General features: G+C 34.8%; 1 long non-coding RNA gene across 2 annotated transcripts in view; it reads left to right on the forward strand.

Moving 5' to 3' along the window:
* Positions 1-18221, forward strand: part of LOC307180079 — a 104582-nt gene extending 86361 nt beyond the window's left edge. For both annotated transcript variants that reach the window (XR_013825674.1, XR_013825675.1), the window contains 2 exons: positions 15555-15604; positions 18191-18221. This is a non-coding gene — a long non-coding RNA (uncharacterized lncRNA). The remainder of the gene's footprint in view (positions 1-15554; positions 15605-18190) is intronic.
* Positions 18222-18572: the final 351 nt, after the last annotated feature.

Genomic DNA, 18572 nt, shown 5'->3' on the forward strand with positions numbered 1-18572 from the left:
ATCATAATTATAAAATAATCCAAAACCCAGTGTACTGAAACTGCAACATTATCATTTCCATTTGTGTTCTTTATTAGCTATGAGGATTCAAATTTCCAAAGACCTCTGGGCTTTTTAACACACATACTATGCTCACAAGCAGCTGCAAACTGCCAAGGATACTGTTTTACATTAAAAGGGGTAACAGAGATAATGTCTTATTTAATTTTTATTTTGGCAATTTATTTTCTATGTCACACCTACAGAACTTCCTGAAGTACTACTAAATACACAAATATGCTCATAAATAAATTATTTCCTTACAAATCTTACAGGATTCTCAATTGCATTAGTCCCCCGCCAACCCCAACGCATCCCACACGCACATTTTCCATAAGGCTTACCTCCACATCACCACTTGACAAAAACACAATCAATCTCTCTCTTGCTCTCACTATCAGTTTTCACTTTATTTTTTTAAAACAATTCTCTGATACAATCCCCATTTCACAGATGAGGACTACGAGGGCTGTGAAAGAGTGAATAACTTATCCAGAGTTTATATACCTAGTAGCTTGTATAATTGATATTTCAGCTTGTATAATTGCTATTTCAAATGCAAGTAAGATCTAACTCAAAAACCCATCCTTTCTCCACACAGCAGATTTCAATAAACTCTTTCTAAGGTGGAAGTAGATGGCAGTCCTACTTACTAAATGGATAGTGGAATGTCACCACAGTAATATTAATAATCATAGCTACATTTTATCAAGTGACACTGTTTGTCAGGCATAATTCTAAACTCTTCAAATAAATTGCCATTTTCCCCAACAATTCTATTATTTATATTTTATTTTTATCTCCTTTGGTTGATGGGGAAACAGGCACAGCGCTCCCAAGTTATTCCCTCAAGAACATATTGCTAGCTTTGAACCCAGTGTTTGAACTCAAAAAACTATTTTCCAAACCATGTGTTATTCCAGAACTATGTACAATGGTGGAACAGAAATCAAGTGAAAGGCCAAAATCCCATCTCTTGACCCCCAGACTACACTGTTGGGCCACACTGCCACCTGGTTTGGGAATATTTTATTTATTATGTTCATTGGCAGAAATTTGCAGGAAGTTAGCAGATATGAAAAGTCAGCCCAAGGCATCAACAATGAAAACATCAGAAGGTAATCCCCAGGCAGAAAAACCCAAGCTGAGTTTTCTCAGCATCTCGCTCACTAGGCAGGTATGAATCCCAAGCCATGGGAATCCCAGAACAAGTGACGATATCAGGCTGGAGGAGGACAAAAGAGAAGGTTCTGCCATCTAGGCTTTGGCCGTTCCTCTCTCAGGACCCACAGAACTGTGTGAAACCTTGACATCCTGGACAGAGTCATAGCGTCTGGGAATTATCTGGGAAACCAAACATAAATGCTTGGTTAATTAATCTGGCTTCCTAGTAAGTAGTGAAGAGAAAAATCATATAAATTATATAAGAAAAAAAGGGAACGTTGAATATTGGAATCAATGCAGTGAGGAGAGAAAACCAATGGCAGAGTATCATAAAATTAAATTCCAGTCCTGAGATGAGCTAACAGAAATCTTTGGTCTGGTCATTTATCCTCAGTTTCCAGATCTTTAAAATGGAGAAGGAAAAGGTGGGAGGTAGTCAAATTTCATTCAATTTTCTTAAAATTGAAGCATTAAAGTTGTATTTTCTGTATTTTCGAAAGCTTTCAGAATTTCTGTTAAAAAATACATTATTTTCTCATACTTGGTTAAAAATAGACATGAAAATGAACCACTCTCTCCTTAAAGGTAGGCAGCTCCATATTTTATCATCTCTGTCAAGTCATGCAACACTTTAATTAGCCACTTTCAGCAGTTTCATGCTAGGACTTTTGACTCTGCTATGACTCTCTGTAGTAAGAGAGGTACTTAGAATTTCCTCAAGTAAATTCTGTTACTTCAAGGGGTCCAAATTCAGATTTTAAACTATATAACTTTATGATAACAAAAGAAGCCTATTTTGTGTTTTTATTATTTGCATTATTTATTTTAAGCATGGACAGTCAATTAGATTTTCAGACTACATTTTTTTCTACCCCGTTACTTAGGATTTCCCTGTCTTCTAAGATGAGCAAACACAATAATCAGTTTTCGTCAGGCTTGAAATTATCAGTGCTATAACTTGAGTTCAGATGGCACCTTCCTTCCAAATCTTTGCTTCAGTTATTTGTCGTGAAAAATTACTTTTGGGGGCTGAAATTTCTTACTTGCTCTTAGCCCAGAAGTGAATTACTTCAAGGAATTTAACTAAAATACATCCAGATAAGGTTTACATGCCTGCCAATGGTCATTTTAAATAAAAAGAACAATTTCTCCCCAATTTCTTTTGTGACTCACAGGTGAGCAAAGAGACAATCTCAAGTTATTAGACACTATTTTCATTAAAATGAAAAGTTTCTTTTTAAGTTTCTATGAATTTCTCCTTACATAGTGTGTGTAACTTTTTGAAACTAGCACAAAGCTAGATTTGTTGACGGTATGAGGAGTAGATAATACTCTTCCCTGGTGCTGTGCAACAACTGAGATAAAACTCAGAGAAGTGGTTCCATAGAAACTGTGCTTCAGCAAATTTAATAGCTTTTTGTGGCAATTAAAAAAACAGATAAGTACTGTCAAACTTCAATTTAGATTTTCTGTATTATACATACTGATACTATATGAGCACAATATTCTTCATAGCAATTAGTCGTGAGCAAGAACTTGCACAGTGTTTTAAAAACACTTCTCAATCCTTCGGGAGCCATAACAGACACTGGATTTAGAAACAGAAATTCCCCCTATTGTTATAACTTCCAAGTCTCCTGCACTGAGTCATTTTTACACCCTTTAAAAAAGTAATTGGCTTTTTTTTTGTCTGTATAGCTGCAATAAAAAATAAAATTAATACCAAGAAAATATGCATGTGTTCTGGAAAGTAAGATGGAGGAAAAACACAAACTACAAAAGACATAGCCAAATAGATTATTTTTATTATATACTATTGATACTGTGAACTAAGTATAGGTTTTCCCATTTATAGCCATAAAACCCAGGTATCTAATGAACCTGTTTTATTTAAGTAAAACCCAGAATTACAGAAATTTAGAATTGCCAGAGTTGGAATGAGTATCCAACCCAAATTCCTGACCTTATTAATGAGGAAACTGAGGCTTAGACTGATTAAATGAATTGTCGCAGAATCCAATGGTATTTTACATTTACATGCAAATCAGAAACATGCTTACCCAAGTGAAGTTATGGTGTGTCTTCTATAAAAGAATATGCACATTTCATAATGTATTAATCCTATCCAAACCTTTCAAGGTAAACACACTTGCTCAGAGGTTAATTTAAATAATTTCACTCCTTGTGATTTCCTTCTCCTTTAGAATGCAATACAAAGTTCATTCATCCAATATTTATTAAGCACCTACTATGCACCAGGCTATGTTCTAGACAACAGAGATGAACAAGATTCATGACGTTCATTACACTTAGGTATGTAAATGGATATAGTTTGAATTATCAGTTTCCAGTTTTGGGAAAATTATTCATGATCTTTTCCAATTTCACCTCCTGAAAATGTTAAATTTCCTTTGTTAGGCTCAACCTTCTCACTAAAAAATGTAAGGGATCATTGTCATTAACAGGTACATCAATACTATGTTTATTTAAGAAAAAATGAAATTTAATTAATTTGACCATTGTAGACAAAGTAAACCTTTTAAGCCTCTGCTTTGATTTTCTCAGTAGACTGATTTTATTAACCAAAAATTTATCCCTAAAAGAACTAATAATGACACTATTAGAAATCCTATGGGATTATAATTATCATTTCTATAGGGATTTACAAGTCATCAATTACTTGCAAATACAAGAAAAATCACTTGCAAGTACAGCTTAAACATGGATGGCAATGGGTGATTTTGGTGCTGTGGACTTTAATCCCTCCCCTTCTCCCTTTAGAATCAGATTATATACTAATCGGTGTTATTGTAAGGCTTTTAGTGTATTTATCTCACTTCCTCAAACAAATCTGGGAGATAGGCATGCCATTTGGTGCCATTTTATAGTGAAGGAAACTAAGTCTCAGAGAAATCAGATAATTTGCCTAATTTGGGAAGTGATAGTTCTCTGACTCCATATTATATTTCTAGAGGTAACCAACATTTTCATTCAAATTAGTCTCCACCAGTATTTCCCCAAGCTCAAAAATTACTAATTTAATTTTTTTTGACTTTTTAAGGAGCTTTTTAGCTTTGCCTAAGTCTTCATGTCATTTTATCAGCTTTGCTGACTGTTATAAACCCTGTATTATCTTCCTCAATTCTATATTATAATTTATAAGGCAATAAATGAATACATACATACATAATACATAAAGTTATCTACTTTTCTAATTCTCTTTTCTTGATGCTCATTCTTTTTATGCCTACAGAAACAATTGAAAAAGAAATATATATCCATATAAAATTTTTTCTTCTTTTCATACATATATATTTTTCCAAAATGAAACTTCAGTTTTTTAAATCATCCTGAACATTACCTTCTTCTTAAGATAAAACTGACTGCACGTTCCCTAACTTCGGACTATACTACAAAGCTAAAGTAATCAAACTGTATGGTACTGGCGCAAAAACAGACAGATAAGTCAAAGGAACCGAATAGAGATCCCAGGAATGAACCCACACTTATATGGACAATTAATCTACAACAAACAAGGCAAGAATGTACAATGAGGAAAACACAGCCTCTACAGTAAATGGTGTTGGGAAAAAGAGACAGCTATGTGCTAAAGAATAAAACTAGGCTACTTTCTCACACCATATGCAAAAACAAACTCAAAATGTATTAAAAACTTAAATGTAAGACCTGAAACCATAAAACTTATACAAGAAAGCATAGGCAATACACTCTTCGACATTGGTCTTAGCAATATCTTTTTTTGATATGTCTCCTCAGGCAAGGGAAACAAAAGCAAAAATAAACAAATGGGAGTACATCAAACTAAGAAGCTTTTGCACAGCAAAGGAAACTATCAATAAAACAAAAATGCCACCTACTGAATGGGAGAAGATAATTGTAAATGAAATATCCAACAAGGGGTTAATATTCCAAAATATATAAAGAACTCATATAACTCAACATCAAACAACCCAATTAAAAATGGGCAGAGGACCAGAATAGACATTTTTCCAAAAAAGATATACAAATGGCCAACAGGCACATGAAAAGATCTTCAACATCACTAATCATCAGGGAAATGCAAATCAAAACCACAGTGAGATCTCCTCACACTTGTCAGAATGGCTATTATGAACAAGATAAGAAATAACAAATGTTGGTGAGAATGTAGAGAAAAGGGAACCCACGTGCATTGTTGGTAGAAATGTAAATTGGTGCAGCCAGTTTTTGAGGACTCTCCTTACAGTAAGGAGAGTCCTCAAAAAATTAAAAATAGAACTATCATACGATCCAGTAATTCCACTTCTGGGTATTTATCTAAAGAAAATGAAATTACTAATTCAAAAAGATATATGCACCCCAATGTTCACTGCAGCATTATTTACAATAGCCAAGATATGGAAGTCGGAAGTGACCTAAGTGTCTATTAACAGCTGAATGAACAATGATGTGGTGTATATATGTATACATATACACACTATGGGATATTGCTCAGCCATAAAAAGAAGGAAATCTTGCCATTTCCAACAAGATGGATGGACCTAGAGGTTATTATGCTAAGTGAAATAAGTCAGACAAAGACAAATACTGTATGATTTCACTTATGTGAAATCTAAATAACAAAGGAAGTGAACAAACATAACAAAACAGAAACAGTTATAGATACAGAGAACAAACAGGTGGTTGCCAGAGGGGAGAGAGTTGGGAGAAGAAACGAATACGTGAGGGAGATTGAGGTACAAACTTTCAGTTACAAAATAAATACGTCATGGGTACGAAATGTACAGTATGGGGAATACAGCCAATAATTATGTAAAATCTTTGTTTTGCGACAGAGGACAGCTAGCCTAATCATGGTAATCATTTTGAAATGTATAGAAATAGTGAATCACCATGTTGTGTACCAGGAACTAACGTAGAGTTGTAGGTCAGTTATACTTCAAAAACAAACAGACAAACAAACTCACAGAAAAAGAGATCAAATTTGTGACTGCCAGAGTCAGGGGGTGGGTGGAGAGGGAATTAGATGAAAGTAGTCAAAAGGTACAAACTTCCAGTTAGAAGATACATAAATACTAGGGATGTAATATACAATATGATAAAGATAATTAACACTGCTGTAGATTATATATGAAAGTTACGAGAGTAAGTCCTAAGAGTTCTCATCACAAGGAAAAATATTTTTTCTATTTCTTTAATGTATCTACATGAGAGGATGGATGTTCACTAAACCTATTGTGGTAATCATTTCATGATGTATGTAAGTCAAATCATTATGATGTACACCTTAAACTTGTACAGTTCTGGATTCAATTATATCCCAATAAAATTGGGGGAAAAAAGAAAGAAAGAAGCACTGGCCAAGGAGATAAGAGTCTGCATTATCGCTGACTCACTGCAAACTAATGAGCAAGCTACTGAACCTCTGGGCCTCAATTTCCTCATCAGTAACATAAGGGAGCTCACATTGCTGGTGCTAAGGTCCATCCTAATTCTAGCATTGATCATTCTGTATGAGGAGCAATCAGGTGGCTGAGCAGAGAGGCCAGCAGGCCAGTGGGGCAGAAGGTGACAATAGAACATTGTTGGCGCTGCTGCTCCTGTAATTCACAGGGCAAAACACAGGTGGTTTGGGACTATATTCCCAACATTACTGAGTGCCCAGATTATAAAAAATAGTGTGATGCTTGTAACAAACATATTTCTTATAAATCTTTTGGGGGGGTTGAGATGGTGAAGAGAGATTGAAAACAGAACTGACTGTAAATTGTAATTGTTCTTATTAATGGATAGTCTTCATTCAGAGGCAGAAAAGTCTATCCTATTCATGCTCGTATAAAGCATCCATGGCCCTTTCTTACAATTTAACCATTAAAAATTTCATTGAACATCATCTAAAAAGAGAATAAAACCATGTAAGGTTATTTCTTCCCTATGAAGTAAAAAAGATACATCTGTCATTTAACGTATATTCATTGATTAGCAGTGTATTCTGTGTTTAGACATCTGGGGTTTAAGTCCATATTGATAAGTTATCTCTATGTATTCTATCTAATTTATAAGTAAATACATATGTATATGTGTTTCATGTACCTTATTATTTATGTTTAAATGTTAAATTTTGTGGTAGGTGCTACTGTTTTGCTATTCCAGGTAACCAAGAGGAGATGCATAATGAGAACTTGAGGAGTCAGGGAAGCTCAGGAAACACTTTTAGGGCTGTCACATACAGCAGCAACAGGATGATAGGTGCTATTATAGACAGTGCAAAAGAAAGAAATGGGCCTAAAATTGGATGGGGTGGAGATGGGGTGAGGTTTACAGACGTGGTGCTTTCTAAAGTGACTGTTGAGGATATATAAGAATTAGTCAGAAATGGAAAAGGAGAAAGGATATTCAAGGCAGAAGGAAAAACATGAATTTAAATAAGGAGGTCCAGAAAAGCAAAGAATAATCTAGGATTGAAAATGATTGTGTAGTGTCTGTTTGGAGATGGGGAATGGCTGATGATGAGGCTGGAAAGAGGAGAGAAGATGTCATGGAGGTCTTTGTATATCTTGATGAGAAATTTAATTTCTAGCTTTAACTTCCAATTGAGAAAGAATGAACAGTCATAAATGAAGAGGATGGAGGGGCAAGGCTTGTTGAAAAGAATAACACAAAAGTTAGAGAGACTACTAACTTAAAGCTGGATCTGACTTTAAATTGCTAACATATCTTCTCTCATATTTTTCCAAATAATGTCTTCTGAGCCAAAGACAAAGGAAAAAGGAAAAAAAACTCCAACATACCCCAAATTAAATTAACTAAAACTAACTGGTCGAACCTGTAATGAATCTGACTAGTTACAAAGGGTAATGAAGCTCAATAGAGAAATAATCCGTAGCCTGAGCCTAAATCCTTCAACACAGAATATTAAGCGATTATCGAAAAATAATGAGCTAGCTCTACATGTGTTATCATGGAATGCTAAGTATGGTATATCACTAAGAAAAAACAAACAAAAATTTTAAATAGCTGAGTAATATATAGAGAATGATCCCATCTTTGTAAACATATAGATGAGGGGGAGGAACTATGCATTTATGGATATTTGGAAGTATCTATAGAAGGAAGCACAAAGAAAGATGCAAAAAGATATTAGAGAAAATTATAACATTGGTGGTCCAGGGTAGAGGAGATATTGAATTTCTTTATAAATCTTTGTATTGCTCAGTTTGTCACGGCAAGCATGCATTATTCTTTACATTTAAAATATGTAAATTACAAAAGCATAAGAAAATGTCATTGCAAATAATCCATAAAACAGTGAGAATATTACTTATCAAGACATAGGAAGTTTGCTGGAAGCCCTACTCATGGAAAAAAGATTCATAGGTTTAAATATGTTCCTTAGAGAAAAAATAATTTTAATTAAGTAAATAATTAATTCAATTTTAGAAAGAAAAAAATTACCCAAAGTAAAGCAAGAAAAAAATCAGAACACTTAAAACATAAATTAATAAATAAGAATATGGACAATCAATTACAATACAACAAATAGAATACTTGTTTTCTTAAAGTGTTTCATAAATAAATATTGGCAAGTTAAATATAGAAAACACTGATAAATAAAATTTGAAGCAAAAAGAAAGAAAAACCTACAGAGCTGTTTAAAAATATAGAGACAGACTACATACATTCTGTCAATCTGAGGAAATAAATATTTATGGAAACATAAATTATCTAAATTGATGTAAGTAGACAAAACCTGAACCAACAAATTAACATGGAAGAAATGGAAAAATATACCAAAGTTTTCAAATAGGTTCTAAGTAAAGATGATGTGTTGTTTTCTGTTATGATAATTTCCATGCTAAGTAAACCATTTACTCTTACAGAAAATAATGGAAAGCCAAGCAATTTGTATTTGAATGGAACACACCTAGGCTGTCAATAATTGGCAAATGTAAGGGACACACATAAGCTCATTGTGGACACACACACGCACACATCTGCGTAAAACCATGGTTCCACAATAGTTCAATCTCCAGTAAATTCAAATGAGAATACCTGATTTCATGAAAACAAATTCAATTGTTCATTAAGTGATTTAACTGCTGAGAAAAAAATAGGGCTATCTCAGGATTGAAAAGATAGCTTAATATTAATAATTCTATGAATATAAAAGAAGGACACTTTTGTATTATGAAAAATAGTATCTTGAACTACCAGCAAACATTTTAATGTGTGGTAGGGGCAATGAGCAAAAGTGTCCAAATGTGACCCTAGGAACTTACTTCAGCTTGTTAGACAATGAGCTGCCTGAGACCTGAGTACAATCTTCTCTCAGCAGGAGGAGATGGGTGGATGAGTTCTCCAAGGATAGATGAGCTCCTTTTACTGAAAGGAGGGGCAACACACCTGTTATGAACCTCAGTGTCTCCAGAGGCAGGGAAGCTAGCTTTCTCAGACAACCTTGATGCTCTGGTTCCCACACTGTTCGAACACTGATGAATTTCTTCTCATAGTTGCCCCCTAACAAGGAAAAGCAAAAGCAGGCCAGTATCCCTGGCATGCCTCTTAGTGGAAAGGTGGGAGAGAGAGAAAATTAAAGAATGCAGTGCAGTTCTAAAAAATTTCAGCAAAGCTGATGGGGAGTCCTTGAGCCAAGATCAAGAGTCAGAGGAGTTCTGTTTCCCAGGACGGGTCTGTCTGTCTTAGTATCCCTGCCATGCTCAGTCACTGGCTGAGAGCAGCTCATGGGAAGTGTGACCTCGGTGCCAATACCATGACGGATTTCAGAGGGCAGTAACTGGGGATCTCTGTCAATTATGCTCCCTGAAATCATAGATCTAAGAGGCTCATTCTCATGGCTGCCACAGTGTAGTTTTTAAATAAGAGAAAACCACGAGAATTTGTAGATATGCTTGGAAACCCCAAGAAGATTAACAGCAAAATATTTCTTATTTAAACGACAGTTTAAAATTCATATGAGGGGCTGGTGATGTTCTGGAATTAGGATAAAATTGCTTTGCAGGTAAGTGAGAACACTCCATGTGCTGTGCTTTAAGGTATGGTGCAGCAAGAACTTTATTTATTCATGATAACTAATATCCAGGAATAATAATAATAAACCAAGCACCATATATAAGCCTCCAAAGTCTCATGACAATCTGTCCAGCTTTCATCTGCCATGCTAATAAGTAGAAAAACAGAAAGAATGTATTTTAAATAGATTATATCATAGCAGTTTTAGAATAGTAGAGTATTAAAAACAGCAATATATCTAACAAAGAAAAATATAAATGAAAATGTCATTGTATATATGTGATGAAATAGTATAGTTATTTAATAAAACAATCATTTCAAAAAATTTTTGCTGAAATAGTAGAATTTTTACAGTAAGTCAAATTTAGCAGTATATAAATCTGTTTCTGAAGTGTGATCCTGGTTACACACACACACACACACACACACACACACACAGAAAAGCAAATGCAAGGAAACAAGCATAAACACTTATGCATAATTTCTTGAGGGCTGAATTAGGAATAATGTGATGTTTATCCTTCATGCTTTTTTGCTCTTTTCAGATTTTTCCATTGCACATAATATGCAAAATCAGAAAATAATTTTATAAAATCATTTAAATTTTATGAAGTATTATAGTAGGAATGTGATCATCATTGATGCTGTTTGTCAAATATTTCTGGCCTCCTCCTTCTAAGCACATGGTAGGAATATACTTCCTGGTGACCTCTGACTAGATCAAAACATTGAATTGAGAGCAGAAGCATGATGTGTCACTTTCAGGCTGGGGCATTTAATTGTTGAGGTAACATACTTCCTGCTATGACCAGAAACATTGAAAATAGTGGCTGCTTCATGAGCCTGAATACCTGAGACACGACCATGAGCAAAGAAAGCCTCTCTAACAACCAGTGATTGCCATGTAGTGTGAGTGAGAAGTAAGCATGTGTTTCTTTAAGCATTGAGATATGCAAGTTGTACTTTCTATAACGTAACCTGTCTGTTATGACTGACACAAAGTTGATTCCCAGAAAGGGAGTACTGCTATAACAAAAGTCTCAAATATGAGGCATTAGCTTTAGGACTAGGTAGCAGACATGGAAACAAACTGTTCCAACAATGTGCCCACAGTTAAGAAAGGGAGAGAGAAAGATCTCAAAAAATAACTATGAATAATACTTCTGTGATATTCTTGCCAAAAATGAATACCTTCAATCTAATTATGAGAAAACATCAGACAAACCCAAGTTAAGAAACATGTACAAAACACCTGACCAGTACTCTTCAAAAGTGTCAAGGTCATGAAAGAAAGATAAAAAGTTAAAAATTGTCACAAATTAGAGGAGACTGAGCAGACATGACAAGTAATACAATACGGAGTCTTGGCTTAGATCCTGGAAGAGAAGAAAAACATTAGTGGGAACACTGATAAAATTTGAATTAAGTCTGTAATCTAGTTAATATTGTTAATTTCCTGGTTTTGATAATTATACTATTGTTATATAAAATGTTAATATTGGTGGGAGTTGGATGAAAGGTATATGGGAACTCTACTATTTTGCAATTTTTATGTAAATTTTAATTATTTCAAAATAAAAAGTTAAAGAAAAAGTTGTAATAGGAGGAGAGCTGAGTAGCTTTGTCAAAAATGTCATGTAAAAGTGAGTAAAGAATATTATGTCACACAAAAAACTAATAGGTGTGTGTGTATGTGTTTACACACGGAACAAACTGGAGTAGAAGAGAAAGAAAACACAAATTTGTAGTAAAATTTTTTACAGTTCTTTGAGACACAAAGCAATACTTGGGCTTTCAAACTTCTGAATAGACAAAGCAGGATGAGAAAGCTGAACAGCCCTCAAGAACAGCTTAGTCTGAAATCTCATTTCAAATGTGGGCAAAGATGGTAATAAAAATGTAAGAACCTACCACCGGACACAGAAAAGGGTTTTAAAAATCAATGGCTGGGGAGTTCCTTCTAGGGAGAAAATCTGGAGTCTAATCAAGGAATAGTCCCCACATTCAAATGTCTTCCTAGTGACGTGTCAGAATTGCTACCCAACTCTACAAGTCCCCTATCCTTTATTTTCTCATGAGGAGTGTTTACTGCAGTTATACTGAACTTGTTCCTTCATTGCATATGGTGGGATGGTGTAGGGAAATACCTTGTGTTTCTTCTTGTTCATAGATTTTGCCACACGTCAGTCTCCCTGATAGAGGTAACGCTGTGATCCTGGACACTGAAATTGATGTTTTGCCTAAAAGAGGCTTTTGGTTTATCTCCTTGGGGAGGAGACATAGATGTATTTTATATGAGAGAAAGAGGGTGAGCCAAATAGTATTCAATGATCAGTAGGTGGGGGCTGTTTGTCAAACACCACTGTTTCTTCAGTTATTAGTGCTGTATGACAAATATTTCTGGTTATTTTCCCATTTATATACATGATAGGACTGTACTTCCTGTTCTCTGTGCAGTTGGATAGGACTGTGTGATTAGATTTTAGCTGCTGCTGTGAGTATAAGCAGCGCTCGTCACTACTGAGCTGGCTCATTAAATTACAGATGTGCTACCATACATAGATCCCTTTCTGCACTTTTCCCATGACCAGCAATATTCCAGATGGTGGTGGTTCTGTCAGCTTGACTCCGTGTGCAACTACCATGAACAAAAAGTACTTCCCCTATCCCTTCCCAGTGACCCAGAACAGACACGTAGAATAAACAAGATATCAACTTTACCATTATCATCATCTTTGGAGAATTGGGGAATTTTTGTTACTACGGAACAGCTTATTCTATCTGACTGAGACAAACTATGTCTCAAATTACCATAACATGTTCCTTTTATTTAAATCTTTAAAACTTAGTTCAGAATATTAAGTTATGTTTTATACTTAGAGGTAGACATAACATTCAAGATTTAAAATATTCTAAGTTTCTGAATATCCATTATAAGATAGTCATATTTTCCACAACAGCAAAGTACTCAGCACAGGATAGGGATTTAATAAATAATTTTTAGTGGGCTTCCCTGGTGGCGCAGTGGTTAAGAATCCACCTGCCAATGCAGGGGACACTGGTTCAAGCCCTGGTCCGGGAAGATCCCACATGCCGCAGAGCAACTAAGCCCGTGCACCACAACTACTGAAGCCTGCGCACCTAGAGCCCGTGCTCCGCAACAAGAGAAGCCACCGCAATGAGAAGCCCATGTCCCACTTGCTGCAACTAGAGAAAGCCCATGCGCAGCAACGAAAACCCAATGCAGCCAAAAAGAAATAAACTAAATTAATTTTTAAAATATTAAAATAATAATAATAATTTTTAGTGAATTTATGTATTAAAACCATATATGTATTCATGAATATATATAGGAATGAAACAAAAAGAAAAGTGTGTTCAATGTCTCATGGAGAAAGAATAGTAGTGAAAAGTTCAAGAAAGATATCCATTTTCCAGTTAAAATCAATGTAAAATCTAATACTGAACAATTTCACGTAAGGAAGACACAGGCAACAGTGCCCAAGACTCAGGCTCAAGGTCACTCCCTGAAATTTGTATAAGAAACAGTAAATTTATGCCGTCTTCATAGCAAGTCCAGATAAGGGAAGACAGGTTCAAAAGAGTATTTTAAAGGTGAAAATAAAATGTGAAATCAAAATCAAAATGTATGTGTGTGTATGTGTGTGTGTTCACATCTAGGCTTACCTTTCTGCTATATATTGAGGTTAAATTTAGGAATCTACATAAAATAGCCTATAAGAAAGTATATTTACCCCATAACAAATATATTAGGAAAACAAGAGTAATTGCTAAACATCATACGTCATTTCGACCACAGTATTTCCTTTCATAATATGTAGATTACTTTTCACTTTTGTGAGTTAGTATACAATACTGGTAGAATTGAGAAAAGTAGGTCATTGGCCATGTCCAGATGGGCAAAGAAGTTTAGCTTGTGGAAAAGTAGGCCAATTGCACCACAATTGAGACATCTGCCCACTTAATTACTGCTGCAATAAAAAGATATAATCTTCAAATTTTCTTCTAGCCCTACTGTCACTGCAAAGTTTCACTATGACACAGTCTGTCAACCCAGAGGGCTAAAATTTTAACATGTATTTCCTGATAAATGTCATATTTGTCTATTTTACATGTTCAATAAGTGAGAATCTCATGCAAAAACTAAATCATCACATTATTGTTGTCTCTTTGCTGAAAACTGTATTTCAGTGTAAGATGCAATCTGTAATTGACTCAATTTAATTCAGCCAGCTGTTGTATTTTAAGAACAATTTGTTTCCCTCAGCTTCTCTTTTCCACTTTTTTCCTTCTTATGTTTGTGAGTGAAAGAGTTATTCGATCAGCAGGAAACATTCTTGAACATCAAATATTTAAAACTATGGAGCCAAAAATTTGAAATGGTACCCATGCTAGGCTTCTGCAAAGAACAGAGAATTTGAGTCATGAAGTAAATTTCTTTGGTTTGCTAAGAGGTGCATTTTAGCAACAACCAAAGAAGAAATTTAATAAGCTGTGAAATTTGTGTGGTGTGCATAAAAGATATTACCACATATGTATGTCTTCTCTTTTTATAATCTAAATTTCTTCTGAAAACTGCTATGAAGATATTACTTTAAAAATAATAAGAAAGAAATAGCAAAGAAAAATAAGAGCATATAAATATGTTATTCTACTCCTTAAAAAAAACCCAGCAACACGCAAATAAATAAGGTATGAGGAAACCTGTAGCATATTCTATAGCAAAGCAACGTTAATAGAATAAGGTTACATTTTAAATGTAATAAGTTTTTCCCACTAATATGTACAGTATTGCTTTGACATTTTATCTACTTAAGCACGACATCTAGCTTAGTACATTCTATATAGTAGATGTGAAATAAACATTTGCTGAACTGATTTAAGTGAATTTTTATTTAAAATTTTAGTAAACACATAGAAACTTACTCTCTCATGAATATTTGCTCTTATTCATTAAGTTACATCTTAAAATATTCTTTTAATGAGTATATTTCCCTAGGCAGAAAAGAATATCTTAAGGAAGTGCTTAGAATTTATCAAAGATTAAATACAAGCACTTTCTAACTCTGTACAAGAAGAATCCTCAAAAATTAAGTAATACGTCTTCACTCACCGTCTAGCTGCACATCAAATGCTGATGTATCCAGTGTTCTTAGTATTTTATACATCTAATTCAGACCCTGGCAGAATTTCTGTCAATATGAAACATTTTTATTAAAGTATATTCTAAGAGGAGTTGTTTCCTGTGAGGATTTTGAGGTTTTAATTTTAACTTTTTTTTTTCTGGCCACACCACGCAGCATGTGGGATCTTAGTTCCTCGACCAGGGATCGAACTAGTGCCCTCTGCAGTGGAAGTACAGAGTCCTAACCCCACTGGACCACCAGGGAATTCCCTTGAGGTTCTTTTTTTTTTTTTTTTTTTTTGGCTGTGTTGGGTCTTCATTGCTGTGCACAGGCTTTCTCTAGTTGTGGCGAGCGGGAGCTACTCTTCATTGCAGTGGGCGGGCTTCTCATTGCATCATTGCAGTGGCTTCTCTTGTTGCCAAGCTTTCATTAAATGCTGTAAGGTAGAAAGACCCAGGGGATGAATTAAGGAGTAAGTATCTTAGATTTAGATCAATAGAATTAAAACTCTTTCTCCCTGACATTCAATGCTGAGAGTATTTTCCACCTACCAGTTGGTAGAAGGCCTGACTCTCAGTGAATCCAGCACTTTGATAATCTTTTATATGGTGATTTAGCTCCCACTGCTCTTCAGTTAACCAGATCAGCAACTATAGATTTTTAGCTTCAACCTGCTTAAGTGTGTAAGCTTAGCCGTAACTAAAATCTGCTTCCTTCAATAATGATATGTCTATCAAATTCTTTGATCATCACTTTCCCCTGAACTTCTTGGTATCATGTGAGTTTTGCCACACTTCTCTAGCCTCTCTGTGGTAAATGGCCCTTTGGTTCAATGGAGGGATGGCCAGCTTAGTAGGCTACCGACTTATGAACAGCTCTGTGAGAGAGATGCCCTAGAACTGAAAAGCATGTAATTTCTTTGGGGCTGAGATTTTGATTTGTTCCATTTTACTCTAATTCACTGGGGATTTGGGGATTGGGGTTTTTTTGTGGGGTTTTTTCACCAAGTTTGTTTGAGTTTTTATTTTTCCATGCTGTTTGTTCTCAATTGTTTTCAGGGAAGAAGGTGACCCCATTTTATGCATGTATTCCTAATCTCATTAAATAATCAAGCAAGCCCTTGGAATATGAAGAAAGTAGAAAAGAAACATAGGATACCAAATTTTTTTTCAATTATCTGAGCAAGAAATGTGGGAGCCTAGAAAACTAAAACCATAGAACATGACTCAGAAGAAAAGCCTTAAAAGCCAATTAGTTCCCAACCTCCTTATTTCATAGGTTAGGAAGCTGACAGAATCACATTTGTTTGTTCTAGATTTTGCCAATTTTCAGTTCTGGACAGGAGAAAATTACAAACATGTAAAAATAGTACTTTTAAATTAGGAGGAAAACTATTTCTAATACAGTTGACCTTTGAATAACTGCAGTTCCACATAGGTGGTTCCGCATCAGTGGATGTGCCAATCACAGATTACATAGTACTGTAATATTTACTATAGAAAATAATCTGCCTATAGTGGACCTGCGCAGTTCAAACCCACATCGTTCAAGGGTCAACTGCACATATGCCAAGAAGGACATGTGAGACAGAATTAGTTGAGTCTGTTCATTCAGAAGCAAAATGGTTCAAACAACTATCTATTGTATTATCTTTCAGTAAAGCTGGTTCAATCCCAGCAGATTCTGATGCCTAGAACCTCATAAATATTAGTCACTCATTCGAAAATTGGTCCTGGATAGAAGGAACTTAGATGAAAAACAGCTGCTGTGATCTTTGGTCTTTTTAATTTCTTTTAAAAATCTGTCTGAATCAGCATGTTATTCATGGTGATATTAGTTTCTTTGAATATAGTGGGATAAAAAATGGAAATTGAAAGTAATAAGAGTATGAAAGTACAGAAGCAGATATTGTGGGCATAGGACTTCTAAAAATGTAATTTTTCAACCATGTGTGTTCTTAATACCTGGAATATCCACAAAGGAATGATCAAAGAAGCCATGCTTGATCCTAAAAGCATAACATATCCATGCTTATATTTTATTATATGAGCAAGGGTATCCCACAAAGAAATTAGAATGAAACATATAAAGGGAAGGTTGATAAGATGGCCACTTAATAGGAATGCTCTAGATAGAGATTTTAGCTTAGTTCAGAAGATGTACAGAAACTGATTTCCCTCAACACTGCAAGTAAGTGTTAAAATCTCCCATGCTAGTCAATTACAATGTTCATCTTCCAACTGTTTTCAGCCTATGGGCAGTGAAGGTGGAATTAAAGAGCAATCACCTTAAAAAAAAGAGCTTAATTTTTTAAGCTGTAGTTAATTCTAATTTTTTAAGTTGTAGTTTACAACTCTTTTTATATCATCTTCTTAAACGCTGAAATGCTTCATTCAATATAGTATAGCATAGACTATTTTTATAAGTCTCACTTATAAAACTGCAATCACTGTGCAATTAAAATACCACTGCAATTAAAGTGTGTATAATGGAACATTCAGAAATGTACACATGACTTTCCTTTATAACCACCAAGGGAGACATTTTATATTCAAGTCTCCCAACTTATAAGATTCATTCAGCTAACAAGGGAACTTTATTCACACAATAGCATCATACATACACACACGCGCGCGCACGCACGCACACACACACACCCTTACTGTGGGGTGTTGTATGTTTATAAACATCCAAAGGAAGATTTAAGAAGTTTATATTTTCAAAGTTTGAATTGCTATATGAAGATAAAATTCATTTGGTCTTGTTTACAGATTGTTCTTTTATATTTCTTTTTTTCCATAGAAAAAGAGAAAGTGAGCAGCATCGTGGCACCAGACATTATATTAATTGCTTTATGTAAGTTATCTTAATTGATTCCCAAAACAGGTTGGCAAGGAAGTTCTCTTTTTGAAGTTTCACAGGGGAAGACACTGATGCTCAAAGAGGCTCACTTGCAGCTAATACGTTTTAGGGCTAGAACACAAACCTAAGTCTGTCCTGTCACAAAACCCTTGCCCAAATATGAACTTCACTCACCTAGCATTATTCCTACTATAAGTATATGTGGTTAAAGTACTTAGAAATGTGTTTTGGTTATTAGGTGGACCCTGTGTGACAAATTCCCCATGCATTTTGAATGTGTTTTACTTAAGTACAGAGAGACTCTTACAGGTGATCTAGTTTCAAATTCTT

This window comes from Stenella coeruleoalba, assembly GCF_951394435.1.
Source record: "Stenella coeruleoalba genome assembly, chromosome: X".
NCBI lineage: Eukaryota > Metazoa > Chordata > Mammalia > Artiodactyla > Delphinidae > Stenella > Stenella coeruleoalba.